Here is a 19,987-nt window from a genome sequence, read left to right as displayed (position 1 = left end):
TTCCCTGGAGGTTGATGAAGCTAAAAAAAGGTAAAACCATAAGATGTACACAATTAAGGAAAATAAAAGTTAAAATAAAAAACATGTCTAGGACATTAATTAGCACATGGGAAAAATCCTAGCATGAGCTCTCCCCCCCATGAGTCATCAACTAGTTACTAAGTACTTGATGCTCCATCATATAATAAAGGAACCCTTATACGTCCCCACCTTGATGAGAAAGAAGGTGACTCATCATTAAGGGATAAATTAATGTTATATCATTGAAAGAAAGCTTGGACACCTAAGTTATTCTCCTTATTAAAGCATTATAAAAAAGAATTAAAAGGTGCACCAGATGGGCGGAAAAAGCAGGTTGTGGAAAGGGGTAACTCATGCCTCCATGATTTCTCCCTCTTTACATCTATACACTCTGGATGATGGACCTCCATCAGCTAGTCCCATGACCATGGCACCTTTCCTTGAAGTCTTTCCCATCCATTGCCACTATTTTCACTAACACCGATAAATTGAAGGGTTGACTTACGACATGTCGCCTCCCCTTAGGGGTTGGAAGAACCTGATAAGATTGACCATCTAACCATCCCTAATATAGGTATGGAATACTTTTATGGGACTTGCTCTAATTATGTATTTGAAGGTGATCCCAATTTGAAGTATTATTATGCCCTTAACAATTAAATATGGTCCATTATGATGCATCTATGGTCATTGTCCATAATGATTGGTGGCTTTCACTTGATCTTGAGATGTTTTTTTCTAGGTGGAATTTCATACAACAATAGAGGTCTTGAGGGAACATTTCATTTTTCCACTACACATCATGCCTAAGTAGTTCTACACTTCAAGAGAGTAGTGGTCCTTGCAAATGTAGCATTGGCCATCCAGAGCACAACATTGGGCACTTTGATGACTCCATAATATCATTGACACCTCAAATCACCCTCAAATGTTGAAATGTTGAGCGCCTCTTGCTTGGTGTAGGATATTCTTGATGATGTACCCAACAGACCCAACATGCCCCCAAGCTCGCCTTAACACTATTTGATAGGCATGGCTTGATTTAGAGTTCATACGATGATGGTCATCCCTAGGATGAAAAGGGATGGTTTGCACTAGCACTTGGAGCCCCAACGCTAGAGAGAGATGATGCCATGTCACCATTATATCCCTTGAGAAGGTGATGTAGGGAACCTAGAGCATGGTTTTAACACTTGGAGGCATTTTGAGGCATTGCTTGAGGGCTTCCCCTCAAGGATTATAGTTGATTATTATGATGGTACATCCCACTAGCCCATCCATGAACTTTCATAGAATTTATCACCCAAAAGGGCATGACATCATGCTTATGGAGGATATTGACCCATAAATGTGGGATTTTATGGCATAGTTTTATTATTTTGAGCTATGGGGTTAGTTTGTAACCCCTTACCTCGATGAACACTCAAATTTAAACTTGTTTTAGGGCTTGTATGCTAATTTTCTTTTATAAATGTGAAGGATAGACCTGATATATATAAAGGATCCCTCACTCAACTTTATTCATCAACACACTTGAGATTAGGCCCCTCTTCTACAACATGACCTAGCCTTTATCTAATTCACTACTTGTGGAGATGTGAATTTTATGGAGTATTTTATATTGGATATTTTCTTTTGGAATGGAGATATCATTTTGGGATTGAAAGAAGGTATTTTCATGGAATAAATGTAATTTTATTACCAATTTTCATTTTTTACATGTAGTTGAATTAATTCTAGGGTTTTTCTATGATGCATGACTAAAGCATAATATTTTGTGAGAAATGTTGGTTAATTTTTCATTTTAAAACATTTCTTCCTTGAAATCCATAGAAGAACTCCTATTGTGCATCTCCTGTTTAATTTTTTCCCTTAAAAAAAGATATTTAGGGTTTTCTAAAATTGAAAACAGATTCCCCCTCCCCCACACCTTATTCCAATCATTTGTAATTATGTCTAAAACTTACCCTAAGAATCCATCATCTAAGTAGGATTAGGCATTGGTAAATTTTGTGTTTATCAAAAACCTCCAAAATATGAAATTTTCTTCTCTTTATTTTTGCTAGGCATTTAAGGCAAGCTACTAGGGCTTTTTCCTAGAGTCTAATTAATCTAGGGCATGGTGGATGTATGTTTGTGCAATAAAAAAATAATATTTATCTTTGCAATCCTTTTGAACGAAAAATATCTAATTACGGATGGTAAATCTTCCCCTAGGAGGGCTAATGTCATCCTTCTCTAAACAATTTTGTGCCTTGGAAACCCTAACCCCATCCTAGGTTGAACTTGAGGCTTAGATTAAGGGTTTGATCTATTGTTTTTTTTACCTAATATTTTAGCAAACCCTTTCTTTGAATTTTGTATGTCAAGGTATTCCTTTTTTGTTGCATATCGAGAGAACCTAGATTATACAAGTCTTTGGCCAATCTAAGTGCATGATACATTGCTCCTTTATCAAGAAAATTAAGCCTTTGTCAATCGTAAAGTGTCTTCACCTTACCTATATTTTCATCTCCTTGAACCCTAAAACTTAGAATATCCTTATAGGTGAGTAGGAGGAAGCCTCCCTTGTGGTGATATTCCACTAAAAAGCAGGAGGAAGATTGTTGAGGTGATAGTGGAAATGTCCCTCATTGTCGCTACAAGGCCTAACCATTGTCTTGTGAGTACTCTCACAAGGCTTGCTAGATTTTATGACAATTGTCCCAACCTTGATGAGCGGTAAACCGACTCATCATTAAGGGGTAATGGAAGATTTAAAAAATCAATCTTGGCCCCCCAAGTTATGTATCTAAATCAAGAGAAATCATAAATAAGTAAAAGGTGCACCAGAGGGGTAAAAAAGCAGGCCAAGGAAAGGAGTAACTCATGCCGCCATGATTTCTCCATCCTTATATCTATACACTCAAGATGTTGGACCTCCATTAGCTAGTCACTTAGTTATGACACATTTCCCGAAAGTCTTTCCCACTCCATAACCAACATTTTCAAACACACCTATAAATTGACTGGCTAACGTATGGCATGCAACTTCCCCTTCGGGACTAAAAACACCTAATAGGGTTATCCATCTTGTTTATTTGGGATAGCATCAGATGTGTTCTAAGCCTCAAATTTTACAGGGAGGCTTGGGCACAAGTATTCCAAAGAACCCAAAAAGCGTTTTGGGAAATTCCACCCAAAAGTGATTTTATTAAAATAATTAATATTTTTAATGGGGTTCCTAAGTCTAAACTTAGGAAAATTAAAATATTAATGGGTATTAATCTAATAAGGGCTGAAACTTCTAGAAAAAGCCATGGATGAAGCCAAGAAAGTTTTAGCCTTCCATTATGTTTTAATCCAGGTGTTGGTTGTCCAACAAGAAGATATAAAAAGGGGCTTGAGGGTCATTTGGAAAACACACAAAGAGATTAAGAAAATCGATTTTCTGAAGTGAGAAGTTCTAAGGAGGAAAATCGATTGATGATATCTTGTAGCAAAGGGGCAGTGAGAATTTGGGAGAAGGAATTTTTGGAGATTACAAGGTAGATGGAGAATAGAAAGACGTCCAGAGGAAGGCTAATTCTTGCACACACAGTGATGACATAGAGGCAACACAATCCTTTAGGGGAAGTCAAGTTCTTGCTGAGAGAATTCGAAATTCAATTGCCAGAAGCCAGGGTGTGAGTCTGGGAGGTAGAAGGTCAATTTATCAGCTAGTAGAGGATCCAGATGAGAGGCAGCATAATACCTAGGAGGGGTGATGCAGAAACTACCTAGGGTGATGTAGTTCTGCACAGAGGCCATGTATAGGGTGACATAGAGTCTCCAGAGAAGTAGGATCAGTCACTAATTCTCCAGTGACAGGGTGAGATCATTTCACTGATACTTTGTTCAGTATTCTCTCTGTATCAGATTTCTAGTTCAGCATCCTAGAATTGTACTTAGATTTTCTCCTGCATAATAATAAAACCCTCAGATTTGTTGCACCGGTTTTCCCACATTGGGTTTTTCCATGGACTATTTGTCCTAAAATAATTGTGTCATATGTATTGTGTTTTTCTTTCTTTCTTGGTATTTTGTTTCAACATATGATGATTAAGTGAAGGATGCAGATGTATTTGCTTCAATATTTACTATAAAACACAGTAAATAACTTGCATGAATTAACGAGTAGGAGAAGTAACATCAGTTTGCTGCAGTAGGGATTCTAGCGTCAGAATTTTCACATGGTATTAGAGCTAGTGCATCTGAGACAAAAAGAGCAGAACTAGAAACCTAGCGCTGAGAAGAAGGGGAAATCGACCTGTTGTAGGAGGCAACAAGTCAAAACCCCATATGATTTGTGTAGTTCTAGCGAGAGGGCTGAAAATTCAAGGTAATCTCTCTCCGAGTGAGTTGATGGAAAGAAAGAGCTTCTAGTTTGAATTTTTCCATGGCAAACAAAGTAGCGTTGAGTCTCAGTGTAAGGAGAAGTTGATGGAGGAAGATTTTTCAGTGGGAAATTTTGTCGGGCTGAAATATGTTTGAAGGAAGAAGAAGAGCATAGCGAGGGAATACTTCCTTAGTGATTTCTTACTAAGGAAGTCAACATTTCTCATTTGTAGAGCAGCAAAGGAGCAACAACTTACCAGCTCCATCAGGGAGTGTGTAAGTCAGCCTAGGAGCTACGTAGTAGGGAGAAAGAGGGAGTTATTTGACATTTTTTGGAGGAGATGGCAACCACTGTCTTGAGGGATCAAGATAGGTTGGACGGGGCTTCTAACTATGCCATCTGGAAGGCTAGAATGACCTTCCTTCTTGATGAGCATGTCGACAAGACTTATGTTGATAATGTGGTGGTTATCCCAAATGATGCAAATCCACTGAAGAAGTACAAAGATAAGATGGCTAAGGTGAAGAGAATGATCCTAGATGGAGTTAAGGAGCATGTGGTGTGCCACAATGCTAGCAAAGGGACTGCTAAGGAAATGTGGGATGCCTTTGCCACATTGTATTAGGGATATCCCGAGCAGCGGAAGATGTACTTAGAGTAGAAGTTGAGATTTGCTCAGATGCAAAAGGGAGAAGATGTGGATCCTTTCCTCACGAAACTAAAGGAGGCCAGTGATGAACTGTCAACTGTAGAACATACACATTAGGATTTGGAGTTAGTGAGAAGGGCTCTAAATTTTGTCTTGGATGATTGGAAAATATTTGTCCAAAGTATCTTGGGCATAACAACATTTTCAAATTGGGATGAGATGTGGGTAGCTTTGAAACAAGAAGAGCTAAGGAGAGACTTACTTAAGTTGAAACTTGACGGAAGAAGCAGTAGCAGTAGTGGGTCGAAGCCCAAAGTGAAGGAGGAGGATAACACAACCCTTGCATCAAAGGGACAATAGTGGCAACAAAGAAGAATGAAGGACGTCTCCAAGGTGAAGTGCTTCAGATGTGGCGAGATTGGCCACTATGCATCCCAGTGTCCTTTGAAGAAAAAGGACAAGGATGAAAAGCATGATCCTTAGGTTGCAGTGAAAAAATAACGAAATGGAGGAGTTCGCCATGTCAACCAAGATACCTCCAGGAAGGAGGTGGGATGATATATAATTGCAATTTTTTAAAGCTATAGATGCACAAGATCGTTGAGGAGCCCACCTCTTAGATCATCACCTTGATATGGGAACCCACGATCAGAAGTAGCAGGATGGAGGTTAGTGCTATGAAGTGTTGATTCGACAGATGCAATGGTTAGTAGTGCTAGAATGTGAGTAGTGCAGAGAAAAGAGGCAGTAGTGCGAGGAGGCAATGTGTAGAGCTTCAACAGTGTAATGGCTTTAGAGGCAACATGGGACTAGCAGTAGTCATGATGTTAGCACTGAGGAGTATCCACTTGATACTTATCTAGTTTTGGGTGTTTTCAGTTGCTTCTCTCAGCAGCTGAGTTGCAGTACGGATGTAGTGTTAGTAGTGGCAGTGCTAGTAGCATAGTAGATGCAGTGTTTGAGAGGGAGCTGCAATATAGATGTATCATTGGCAGCGGCAGTGTCATAGGGAGTAGTATAGTAGAAGCAACAATGCAGTGATTGATGGGAAACATTTCAGACAGTAGCAATGCAGAGATGATGCTTCAAATTCAAAGCAGTATACAGAGAGGCAGTGTATTGCTAGAGCACATTCCTCGCTAAGGGGGAGTGTTGATTTTTGGTAGCATCAGATGTGCTCTAAGCCTCAAATTTTGTAGGGAGGCTTGGGCATAGGTATTCCAAAGAACCCAGAAATAATTTTAGGAAATTCCACCCAGAAGTGATCTTATTAAAATAATTAATAATTTTAATGGGGTTCATAAGTCTAAACTTAAGAAAAATAAAATATTAATGGGTATTAATCTAATGAGGGGTGAAACTTTTAGAAAAATCCACAGATCAAGCCAAAACGATCTGAGCATTTGATTATGTTCTAATCTAGGGCGTTGGTTGTCCAATAGGAAGATATAAGAAGGGGCTTGAGGGTGATTTGGAAAACACATAAAGAGATCAAGAAAATCGATTTTTTGAAGTGAGAAGTTCCCAAGAGGAAAATCAATTGAGGAGATCTTGCAGTAGAGGAGCAATGAGAATCTGGGAGAAGAAATTCCAGATAGTACGAGGCTAAGGGAGAATAGGAAGATGTTCAGAGGAAGGCTGATGCTGGCGCATGTAGTTCTAACGCAGAGGCAACATAGTCCTTGAGGGGAAGTCGAGTTCTTGCTGAGGGAAGTCGAAATTTAGTTGCCAGAAGCTAGGATGTGAGTTTGGGAGGTAGAAGGTCAATCTCTCAGCCAGCAGAGGATCCAAGGAGAGGTAGCATAATACCCAAGAGGGGTGATGTAGAAACTGCCCAGAGTGACACAGTTATGTGTAGAGGCCACGTAGAGGGTGACACATAGCAGCAAGATCAGTCATTGATTCTCCAGTGATAGGGTGAGATCATTTCACTAGCCTTTTGTTCAGTATTCTCTTTGTATCGGATTGCTAGTTCAACATCCTAGAATTGCACTTAGATTTTATCCTACATAATAATAAAACCCTCAAAGTTATTGCAATGGTTTTACCACATTCGGTTTTCTTAGGGACTATTTGTCCAATAGTAATTGTCTCCTATGTATTGTATTTTTCTTTCTTGCTCAATATTTTGTTTCCGCATATATTTTAATTACGTGAAGGTTGTAGATGTATTTTCTTCGATATTTACCATAGAACAGAGTAAATAACTTGCGTGTATTAACAAGTAGAAAAAGTAACATCAGTTTGCTGCAGTAGGGACTCCGACTTAGGAATTTTCACACATCTAACCATCCCTAACACAAGGGATTACCCTATTTATGGGACTTGATCTAGTTAGACATTTGAAGGTGAGAATTATGTGAAATATTATGCTGATTTTGGGTAGCATGAGATGTGATCTAAGCCTCAAATTTTTCAGTTAGGCTTGGGCACATGTATTCCAAATAACCCAGAAATTGTTTTGGGAAATTCCACCCATAAGTGATTTTATTAAAATAATTAATATTTTTAATGGGGTTCCTGTTAATTTTTGGGTAACAGTGCTCTAGCTTCAAAAATTTGTGGAGGGGTTGGAACACATTAGATCTTCAAGACCTAGAAATCGTTTGGAAAAATTTCACCTAAATTGTATTTTATTAAAATAATTAATATTTTCAATGTGGTTCCTAAGTATAAACTTAGGAAAATTAAAATATTAATGGGTATTAATGAAAATATGGGTGAGAAGCTTCTAAGAGATGAGGATAAAGTCTAGTTTAATATTAGCCATTGATAGAGATTAGATCATGATTGCTGATTTATCAATAGGAAAAGTATAAAAGGAGGCTTATGGTGAGTTGGAGAACACACACAGAGAGAGCAACACTTGAGCTAAATCAAAATTTCGGGGCGTGGTTTGCTGAGAATTTCAGAGTGAGTTTCTAGCGCAGAGAGAGGTAGTTTGGCAGAGAGACTTCAATCCAAGGCTGAGAATACATAGCAGAGAGGTAGCACAGCACCAGGGAGAGACAACGTAACTCCAGAAGGTGACACAAAGGATAGAGGAGCTAACGCAGTCTCTTAGAGGCAGCGCTGGGGTTTCTATGAGGCAGATTGAGTAGCAGTTCAGAAGATCGATTTCTAAGCCGAGAAGCTTCAATGGAAGGGTGACACAGCTCCTAGAGGAGGTAACTCAATTCCAGCGCAGAGCTGGGAGTAGCCATCACTGCACAACACTTGGGACAACGCAGTGACCTGTGGGGTTTGTTCATCCAATTGTTGGATTCGCCAAAATATCTATCTCTAGATAGAGGTACTTCTGTTGGGTGACCTAGATTTGGCACCCTAGTTGTATTCAGAAGTCTATTTAATAATAAAACTCTCATGTCTTCTACACAGGCTTTCCCGCATTGTGTTTTTCCAGGGAAGTTTAGTCCAAAAATAAGTGTGTCCTTTGTGTGGTTGTCTCATTTATTTTTCAGTACTTGATCTGTATATTGGTGTAGGCTGCAATGTATTTTCATTAATATTTTTTGAATACTTCTAAAAATAAATTGTAAAATGAAGAACACAAGTAGGTAATGAAAATCAGTTTACTGTAGTAGGATTTCTAATTTGTTAGATTCAAAAATTTTCACATTGTATTGGAGTGATTGTAGATCCAGGAGGACTCAAGCCATCAGCAAAAGGACAGAGGAAAATTTGGGCGTTGAGACAGTTGTCCTGAGAGAAAACACAGTTTCTGGTCGAGAGAGCAGAGGGGTGATGCAACCACCAAGGGAGGCTCACGCAGAGCCTGCGTTAGCCTGATTAGCTAATGTTGTTTCTGTAGAGGGTAGCACAGTGGATAGAGGTGCACTATAGATTTCATTTGCAGTTGCTGGTGGGGTGCTGATTCTATTGGTGCAGAACAGTACATAGTGGGCTAGAAGCAAAGTAGTGGGCTAGAAGCAAAGTAGTCACTGAAGAGTAGGAAACCTTTGTCCAAAGCATCTTGGACAGGGCTTCTCTTCCCAGTTGCGAGGAGATGTGGGAAGCTCTTCGGGAAGATATCATAAAGTTGACCAAGGTGGGAAGCAGAAAAAAAGGGATCAAAGTCAAGAAGGAGGAAGAGGAGGATGCAAATCTCTCATCAACAGGATAGCAAGGGTAGCATAAGAGAAAGAAAAAGGACATATCCAAAGTCAGATGCTTCAGATGTTGAGAAATGGGTCATTTCACCACACAATGCCTACAAAATAAGGGAAAGGAAGAGAAGTATAACTCAATGGCTTCTCCAGCGCAAGCTGGCAAGGAGGATGATGATGATTGCACCATGAGTGCTCATGCACATCTAGAGAAGAGGTGGGGTGATATTGAAATTTGAGCTATAGTCGGGAGGACTACATAAAGGGAAGGATTCTTGAGGTGCCTAAACTCTTAGATCACATGTGGCTATGGGATCCCTTAATGACAGTAGTAGAATGATAGGAGCCAGTTGGTGCGAGGGATGCTGGAGCAATAGTAGAAAAGCTATAGCACCAAAGTCTACAGTAGTGTAGTGGATTGTTGTAGTAGTGTGGAAGGCATAAAGCAGATACAATAGTGACATAGTAGCAGTAGAGGGTCAACACATATTAGTAGTAGAGGTAGCTCCAACATCATGGGGCATCCGGAATGACCAACATGTCATATTTTGGGTGGCTTTTAGTTTCTTACTTCTTAGTGATTGGGTTGCAGTGCAGCAATTAGCGGTGGCAGTGCTATGGGAAACATGATGCAACATATTGAGAAGGAGATGCAATACTGATGCAATAGTGTCATGGGCAGCAATACATATTAAAGCAACACAGTGGATGAGGGGCATTAGGTCGAGCATCAACAACGCAGAGGACCAATGTCATGGATCAGTATGATACTTCTGGTGAGAAGTATTGCTAGAGATTCCTTGCTAAGAGCGAGTGTTGATTTTTTGGGTAGCATCGGATGTGATCTAGATCCAAAATTGGGTGAGGGGTTGAAACACATTAGATCTCCAAGACCCTGAATTTTTTTGGAGAAATTCCACCCATATTGTATTTTATTAAAATAATTAATATTTTTAATGTGGTTCCTAAGTCTAAATTTAGGAAAACTAAAATATTAATGGGTATTAATGAAAATATGGGTGAGAATCTTCTAAGAGACCAGGATCAAGTCTAATTTAATCTTACCCGTTGATTAGAGATTAGATCATGACTATTGATTTCTCAACAGGAAAATTATAAAAGAAGGCTTGGGGTCAGCTGAGAACAGACATAGAGAGAGCAACACTTCAGCTAAATCGAAGTTTTGGGGTGTGATTTGTTGAGAATTTTAGAGTGAGCTTCTAGTGCAGGGAGGGGCAGTTCGGCAGAGGGACTTGATTCCAAGGCTAAGAATAAATAGCAGAGAGGTAGCATAGCACCAGGGAGAGGCAAAGAAACTCTATAAGGGTGACACAGAGGCTAGAGGAGCCGCTGTAGTCACTTAGAGGCAACGCTAGGGTTTCTGTGAGGCAGATCTATCAACAGCTGAACAAATCGACTTCTCAGAAAGAAAGGCTCACTGGGAGGGTGACATAGCTCCAAGACGAGGTGACACAGTTCTAATGCAAAGATGGGAGCATTCATCACTATACAACACTAGGGACAACACAGTCACTTGGGGGGTTTGTTCATCTAGTTTCTGGATTTGCCAAAATATCTATCTCCAGATAAAGGTACCTCTGTCGGGTTTATTCTCTATTGGGTGAGCTGGATTTGGCACCCTAGTTGTATTTAGAAATATTCTTAATAATAAAACCCTCATATATGTTGCACCGATTTTCCCGCATTGGGTTTTTCCAGGGACGTTTTGTCCAAAAATGAGTGCATCCTTCATATGGTTGTCTCATTTATTTTTTAGTAGTTTATTTGTATATTGGTGTAGGCTGCAGTGTATTTGCATTAATATTTTCTGAATACTTCTGAAAATAACTTGTAAAATGAAGAACAAAAGTAGGTAATGCAAATCGGGTTACTACAATAGGATTTTTGATTTGTTAGATTAAAAAAATTTCACAGTTCCTAAGTCTAAACTTAGGAAAATTAAATTTTTAGTTGGTATTAATCTAATCATGGGTGAAACTTCTAGAAAAAGACACGGATGAAGCCAAAATGATCTGAGCCTTTGATTATGATTTAATCTAGGTCATTGGTTGTCTAACAGGAAGATATAATAAGGGGCTTGAAGGTCATTTGGAAAATGCACAGAGAGATTGAGGAAATCAATTTTTTGAAGTGAGAAGTTCTTAGGAGGAAAAATTGATTGAGGAGATCTCTTGCACTTGAGGGGCAGGGATAACAACTTCTAGAGAGAGAGAATCTCAACTGGAGATACATCAGTAGAAAGAGGTAGAAAGCGATCTAGAAGGATTGACACAGAGGCCGATGTAGGGTTAGAAGGGCCACGCAAAGGTAGCATAGAGGGAGAGAGAGAAATTTGAAATTCAGAGCAGAGGGTCAGTCTCAGCAACCATAAGCTGAGGTGTGAGACCGGGAGGCAGAGAGTAGTGACTCTGGGCTACTGATCAATTCCCCAATTGGGTGAAGTTGTGCCTGAGAGGGTTGATGTTGGGACAACATAGAGGTAGTGCAGAGATAGGACAGGGCCTACCAGGGGCACTTCATCCAGCAACCGAACAACCGAGACTTTTTCTCAGTGATTGTGTGAGGTAAAACTCACAAATCTTCTGCCAGTATTTCCCTTTGTAACTTAACTCTGTGAGGTATTCAGTGATGTATTCATAATTTGCTACTGCTTAATAATAATAAACCCTCAAAATCACTACACCAGTTTTCCTGCATTGGGTTTTTCCAAGGACTATTGTCCAAAAATAATTGTGTCCTGTGTGTTTCTATTTTCCTTTCTTAGTTTCTATGTTTCAAAATCATATTTAATTGGTGTAGGATGCTTTAGTAATTTACTTCAATGTTTCAAGAATAAATTTGAAATAAGCTTGTAATGTAATTTAAAATCTAGGTAAAGTAGATTTAGTTGGTTGCAGTAGGATTCCTAAGATTGTTAGATCTAGGAATTTTCACATGGTATCGGAGCTATTGATGTGAACTAGGGAAGAGAAGATCTAGCTTTGAAGCAAGGGCCAACTTGCTACAACAAGCAACAATTAAAATCCCCAAGGGATTGCGCAGTTCTAGCCAGGAGGGTGATATTTTCAGGGTTGTCTCTCTCTCAGTGAACCGATAGAGAGGTAAGAGTACCAGATCAAGAATTTTCCAAGGCAGAGGGAGCCACACAAAGCCTCAATGCAGAGCTAGAGGGACACAATTTTCTGCAAGCTAAGTGCAAGGCAGAAAACTCATAAGAGGGAGGAAGTAGATCGCATAGTGAGGGAATACTTACTCAGTGATTTCTTACCGAGGAAATCAATATCTCTCAGTTACTGAGCAATATAAGGGCAACAACTTACCAGCTCTGTCAGTGAATGCATAAGGCATCCTAGGAGCTATGCAGTAGGGAGAAAGAGGGAGATGTTTGAAATTTTTCAGAGGATATTACAACCAATGGCTTGAGGGATCAGGACAGGTTAGATGGGGCTTCCAACTATGCCATCTAGAAGGCTAGAATGTCTTTCCTTCTAGATGGCATGCCCTTAAGACGTATGTTGATAATGTGGTAGCTGAACTTGCAGATGCAAATCCGATAAAGATGTATAACGCTGAGATGTCAAAGGAAAATAGGATGATCCCAGATGGAATAGAGGATCCTGTGGTGTGCCACGTTGCTATCAAAGGAACTGCTAAGGAGATGTGGGACGCCTTGGCCACATTGTATCAGGGATCTTCTGAGCAGCGAAAGATGTACTTAGAATAGAAGTTGAGGTCTGCACAGATGCATAAGGGATAATGTGTGGATCCATTCCTCATGAAGCTGAAGGAGACCTGTGATGAGTGTAGCTTTGTAGGGCATACACCTCAAGATTCGGAGTTAGCGAGACTGGCTCTAAATTCCATCTCGGATGTTTGGAAAGTCTTTGTCCAGAGTATCTTGGGCATAGAAACATTGCCAAAATGGGATGAGATGTGAGCAGCTCTAAAACAAGAAGAGCTGAGGAGAGACCTACTCAAGGTCAAACTTGATGGAAGCAACAACAATAGTGGGACAAAGCCCAAAGCAAAGGAGGAGGATAAGGCAACCCTTGCATTGAAGGGACAATAGGGGAAATAAAGACGAAAGAAATACGTCTCCAAGGTGACGTTTTTCAGATGTGGTGAGATGGGCCACTATGCATCCCGGTGTCTTTTGAAGAAAAAGGAAAAGGATGAGAAGCATGATGCTAAGGTTGTAGCCGCAGAAATAGAACAAGAGGAGGAGTTTGCCATGACATCCAAGATACCCCCAGGAGGGAGGTGGGCTGATATAGAACTGTAGTTCGATAGAGCTACAAATGTGCAGGATCCTTGAGGATCCCACCTCTTGGATCATCACATTGCTCGGCGAGCCCATGATTAGTAGTAGTGGGAAGGAGGTTGTTGCCATGGAGTGTTGATTCGATAGATGCAGTAGTTAGTAGTGCCAAAATATGAGTAGTGCAGAGTAGTTAGGTAGCAGTGCAAGGAGGCACAATGCAGAGCTTCAAGAGCACAGTGGCTTCAGAAGAGAGCGTGGGACTAGCATCAGTCTAGATTTTAGCACCGAGGTGTATCCACTGGATACTTGTCCAGTTTTGGGTGTTTTCAGTTGCTTCTCTCAGCAACTAAGTTGCAGTACAAATGTAGTGTTAGCAGTGGCAGTGCTAACAACATAGCAAAGGTAGCATTTGAGAGGGAGCTACAGTACAAATGTATCATTTGAGAGGGAGCTATAGTACAAATGTAGCATTGGCAGTGGCAGTGTCAAAGGCAGCAGTACAGTAGCAACAACAATGCAATAGTTGGTGGAAATCATGTCAGACATTAGAAGCATAGTCGATGATGCCTCAAAGTCAGAGCAGTATGTAATAGTAGTGTATTGCGAGAGCACATTCCTCACTAAGAGGGAGTGTTGGTTTGGGGTAGCGTGGGATATGTTCTAAGCCTCAAATTTTGTAGGGAGGCTTGGGCATATTTATTCCAAAGAACCTGGAAAACGTTTTGGAGTGATTTTATCAAAATAATTAATATTTTTAATGGGGTTCCTAAGTCTAAACTTAGTAAAATTAAAATATTAATGGCTATTAATCTAATCATGGGTGGAACTTCTAGAAAAATACATAGGTCAAGCCAAAATGATCCGAGCCTTTGATTGTGATTTAATCTAGGCCGTTCGTTGTCCAATAGGAAGATATAAGAAGGGGCTTGAGGTTCAATTGGAAAATGCATAGGGAGATTGAGAAAATCAAATTTCTGAAGTGAGAAGTTCTCAGGAGGAAAAATTGATTGAGGAGATCTTTTAGAGTTGAGGGGAAAGGATAGCAGCTTCTAGAGAGAGAGATTTCCAGTTGGAGATACATTAGTAGAGAGAGACAGTGAGTGATCCAAAAGCCTTGACGTAGAGGCTAACACAGGGCCAGAAGGGCCACACAGAAACAACACAGAGAGAGAGAGAGAGAGAGAGAGAGAGAGAGAGAGAGAGAGAGAGAGAGAGAGAGAGAGAGAGAACGTTGAATGTCAGAGTAGAGGGTCAATTTCAACAGCCGGAAGCCAGGGTGTGAGACCGGGAGGCTGAGAGAAGTGACTCTAGTCTACTGATTGATTACCCAGTTGGGTGCAATGTGCTTGAGAGGGTTGATGTTGGGACAACGTAGAGGTAGCATAGAGCTAGCATAGGGCCTACCAGGGTCACCTCATCCAGCAGTTGGAACAATTGGGACTTTTTCTCAGTGATTGTGTGAGATAAAACTCACAAAGATTCTGCCAGTATTTCAATTTGTAACTAAATAATCTTGTGAGGTATTTAGTGATGTATTCATAATTTGCTACTACTTAATAATAATAGACCCTTAGAGTTGTTGTACTAATTTTTTTCTGGGGACTATTGTCCAAAAATAGTTGTGTCCTATGTGTTTCTATTTTCCTTGCTCAGTTTCTATGTTTTAGAATCATATTTAATTGGTGTAGGCTGCTTCAGTAATTTACTTCAATTTTTCAAGAAGAAATATGAAATAAGATTGTAATGTAATTTACAATATAGGTAAAGTAGATTCAGTTGGTTGCAGTAGGATTCCCGAGATTGCTAGATCTAGGAATTTTCACATATTACAATGCCCCCAACATTAAGTATGGTCCACGATGATGCACTTGTGGTTATTGTCCCCAATGAGTGATGATTTCACTTGATTTTGAGAGGGATTTTTAAAGTTGTATTGTTACAATAGATATTATTATCACTCCATTCAATAGCATACCAAAGGCCATTTTCCCCATTCGAAAGAGAAGATATGACTTTGTTGATGCAATATTTCCTACCCAAAGCAAAACATTTGGTTTTATGATGGTTCGACATGGTACTTAACACTATGAATTACCACCAAATGTTGAATGTCAATATTGTGAAGCTTGGTATTGGATATAGTGATGATGTTTCCAGATGAACCGAGGACGCCCCCATGCTGGCCTTGACATTGTTTGATGGGTATTGCTTATTCCCAAGCCTGGATGAGAATGGTTATCCTTCAGATGAAAGGGGATGTTTTGCACATCAACATTTGACCATAATTCTTGAGTAGATTGGTGTCGCATTATCCCCTTTTCTCTTCAGAGGATGACAATGGGCACTTTGGTGATGATGCCTTGGTATGGAGGCACTTTGGAGCTATGCCCATGGACATAGAGCTACTTTTGGAGTATGGAGCACTCATTAGCCAATATGACTCTTCCTTGTGGCATTTTAAGCTCCATTGGAGGATGATGTCATAATGGAGGAGGCTTTTCTCCAACACGTGGGAAGTTTTGACATTATTTGTTATGTTTCTTTAGTTATGGGGTTGGATTCTAATCTTACACTTGTTGAACACTCAAAGTAAACTTGTGATTAGATCTTTTAATTGCATTATTTTAAAAATAAGGGTGCTAAGTTCCATATAAATAAAGGCTCCCCCTCATTTCATTTCAACATCACACGTTTTTCACTCTTCTCTTCTAAGAGTGTGAATTAGTCTCTTTTGTGATACTTGGGCAAGATGTACTTTTCTATGGCGCAAATTCTTGTGGAGATGGTATTTTGCATGGATATGTTTTTCAATAATTGAAGTGCTTCTTTGGAGAATTTTGTAAGTTTATTGCTTTATCTTTGGTATTTTGCATAGTATATGTGTGAAGTAGGGTTTTTATTTATGCCATGACTAAATGCTTAATTTATGTTGAAATATTGCTCCATTATTGCATGCAAAATTCTTCTCTTTGAAGCCTATAAGGGAATTTGAATGTGCATTCCTTATATTTAATATCTCCCCTCATAAGAATATTGCTTTGGGTTTAAAAGTGGATGCCCCAGTTACTCCCTCTTACTCTATCAAAACTTCTTCATGAAGTTTAGCCCTAGATGACTCCATTAAGCCCATTTAGGATAAGGAATTGATCATTGGTGTGTTGATCATGCATAAATTTTGTTAATTTTTCTCTTCTTTTCCTTGCTCCTAGACATCTATGATTAGACACTTGGGTTTTAGGGTAAAATTATGATTAAAAGTGAATTTGTGTTGGATGTTTGTAGCTAATAATTTAGGAATTGCATGAATAAATCACGTCAAAGCAAAATCTTGCATTCTGCATTTAATCCTTCCTTATTAGGGCTGAAATCATCCTTTTTTGTTCTTTATGCATGTTTTTCAAACCGAATTTCCCATTAAGTGACCCTAACCCTAAATATTTAATGGAAGGCCTTTGTTCCTTTTTGTTGATAATCCTTGAAATGCCTTTTTGTGGTTGTTATATGATATTGTGCCCCTTACATTGAGAATCAATTAATCCCTAACTTATAACAACCATATCTTTGGTATAGGTGTAAACTACTTGAACCTTGGCATACAATATCTAGGATTTGCCTACACTTTATCCTATCTGATAGAACTGTTATCCATTACCTTGAGCCATAACATTAGAATATCCTTTAGATGATCTAGGGAAGCCTTCCTTGTGGTCAAATATGACTAAAGAGTAGAAGAAATGTTGTCGAGGTGTAGTAGAAACCCTTTCTCTTGTCGCCATAAGGTCTAGCCTCGCATAGTGAGGATTTGCACTGGGCTTGTGTAATATTCCTAGAGGAAATTTTACAATGATAACAAAGACATGCAAATATAATAACACAGGAAAATTCAGAAATGCATACACATAAACAAGGAATTTCTCCAAGTCCACAAACTGGCCAAATTTTATTAATAATATATGTTGTAGTACAAATGAGTTGGAGAAAGTGCATATGGGCTTGCACAAGGCAAGCTACAAGCACCAGGTGATGAATACGAGAAATCCCAATGGAAGCAATAAACAACTTCTCCAGAAAACTGCATTGCTACTCCAAAATTGCACTATTTCCTAACTTCGCCCCCCTGATTTGTGCACTCTAGAGTGCCCAGAAAATTCTAGGAATTTAGTGATCCTTGCCCAAAGCCTAGAAAAACCTAGAAAGGTTTTAACCTTCAAAAATTGACCCTTCACAGCTTGGCCCTCCTCCAATTTTGAATTCTATTTTTGTGAATGATCTTGTCAACCTCTACTCTCCCAACTCTAGAAATCCTCCTCAATTGGCCCTCCAAATGATCTCCCAACACCCCAGCTTCAAACTCCCCCAAGTAACACTGCCCCAAAGAGTCTCACTCCATTGACTGCGCAGTCATGGAGGAGATGACGCAATCCTGCGCGTGATGAAGTGAGAGTTGTGTGTAGGTTGGCCCTCTTGTCTGTAGCTTCCCTCTACACTTCTGAAAATGATGAAAGGATGCTCTTGTAGCTTCTCCGGACAATTTTCCCTACAATACTGCTCCACAAATAACTAGTGAATTCTCGCTCTGCGCAGTGGTGGCTCCTGGACTGTGTGTTCTACCACAGAAATGTGTATGACTTGTATCTGATGCTTCTTCCGATCTCGGTGATGAAGGAAATCCTTCCTTGGGTGGCACTCAAAGTCCACTGAAGAAACGTTGAGCTTCTCTCCTTGAGAAGCTCTTGTGATAAACAGCACAATATTGGCTCAGTGTCGAACAACTAAGGTAGATTTGATTTTCAAATAGAAGAAAGACCCCTATTTCTCCCTCATTCCTTCCTTTTATAAGTGTTCATCATGCATTCCTTGTGGGTCCCTCCACCAATTCGATTTGCCTCAAGGAATTTGAATTCCTTCCTCCCAAGTGTGTATTTCATGTAGGCCCCATGTTCCACTCGCATGCCAATAAAGCATTTCTCCTATGTTTTGCACGAAAATTTGCCTTGAGCTAGAATTAACCAAAATTGTCAAAATTTGTTTCCCAAACATTAGGAAAGTTTAGGGAGGAACATTACAGTCCTCCCCTCCCGGATGTTGCTTCATCCTAAGCAAATGTAAAACTGGAGACTGTAAATTCTGCGCATTCTCCCATGTAGCGTCCTCCTCTGGTAAACCTTTCCACTTTACAAAAAGTGCCTTGACTACCCTGTTTCTAAACTTCCTCTACCGAGTCTCTAGCATAAGCTTTGGTGTCAAAATCAAATGCCCCTCATCATCTAATGGAGGCAACTCGGTTGCTACTACGACCTGTTGTCCCAATGCATTTTTCAGGCATGAAACATGGAACACGTTGTGAATCTGACTCTCTGAAGGTATCTTCAGCTCATAGGCCACCTCACCCACCCTCCTAACCATCTAGTAGGGCCCATAGAAGCGGCGCCACAATTTTTCTGCACCCTTCTGCTTGAGTGAAGATTGTTTGTACAATTGCAAGCGTAGGTAGACCATGTCCCCTACTTCGAACTGTCTCTCCACCCTATGCTTATCGGCATATATCTTTTGTTGATTTTGGGCCACCTGAAAATTATTCTTGAGAGCTCGGAGAATCTCTTGGCTCTCTTGAACCTAGTCCTTAGCCCCCAAGGCCTTGTTATCTACAAAGACCATGTCATAAAAAGTAAGAGCATCATACCCATAAAGAGATCGGAAAGGGGACATACAAATGGACATATCATAAGTTGTATTGTAGTAGAACTCCCTAAGATGTACCCACTTGACCCATGCTCTCTGCTACCCAGTCACGTAGTTTCCCAGGTACCCTTCGAACCATTTGTTCACAATCTTCATCTACCCATCAGTTTGGGGGTGATAGCTAGTGCCGGGTGTAATATTTGTCCCCACTAGCCAGAACAAATCGTACCAAAAATTCCCCATAAATTTGTTGTCCCTGTTACTCACAATGGTCTTGGGAAGACCATGCGACCGAAAAACCGCCTGAGAGAACAACTCAACTACCAGGGACGCTGAATATCTTGATGAAATAGAAAATAAGTGGGAAAGCTTGATCAATATGTTAACTAACATGTAGATGCAGTCCCGGACCTGTGCAGCTAGTATCCCGGTGATGAAGTCCATGGATATGCTCTCCCACTTCCTCTCCAGAATGGGAAGTAGTTGTAGCATACTGGCCCAGTGGGTTAGCTCCACCTTATTCCTCTAGCAATCCATGCACTCCCTCATGTGCTTCAAAACATCTTCCTTGAGCCCCCACCAAGAGAATCTCTCCCTGACAGCATGATATGTCTTGAGGAAGCCTGGGTACCCTACTAGTGGAGAACCATGGGCTGCCTGCATGATCCTCTCCTTCAGGTGAAAATTCGGTTAACTGATTCCTACTGCAACAAACTAATGATATTTCTCCTTTTGTTAATTACTTGAACATATTACTTGTAGTTTTCTACAACAAATATTGAAAAACATACGCTGCAACATACACAAAATAAATGCTGGGGAAACTAAATACTGAACATAAGAGAAATAAACATCATAAACATCTACGCAGTTATTTCTGGACAATATCC

This window comes from Pinus tabuliformis, chromosome X (assembly GCF_031772625.1).
Source record: "Pinus tabuliformis cultivar Carrire ecotype Pingquan chromosome X, CPIR1, whole genome shotgun sequence".
Lineage (NCBI taxonomy): Eukaryota > Viridiplantae > Streptophyta > Pinopsida > Pinales > Pinaceae > Pinus > Pinus tabuliformis.
The sequence above is the reverse complement of the archived record's forward strand: the minus strand, read 5'-3'. Positions refer to the sequence as shown.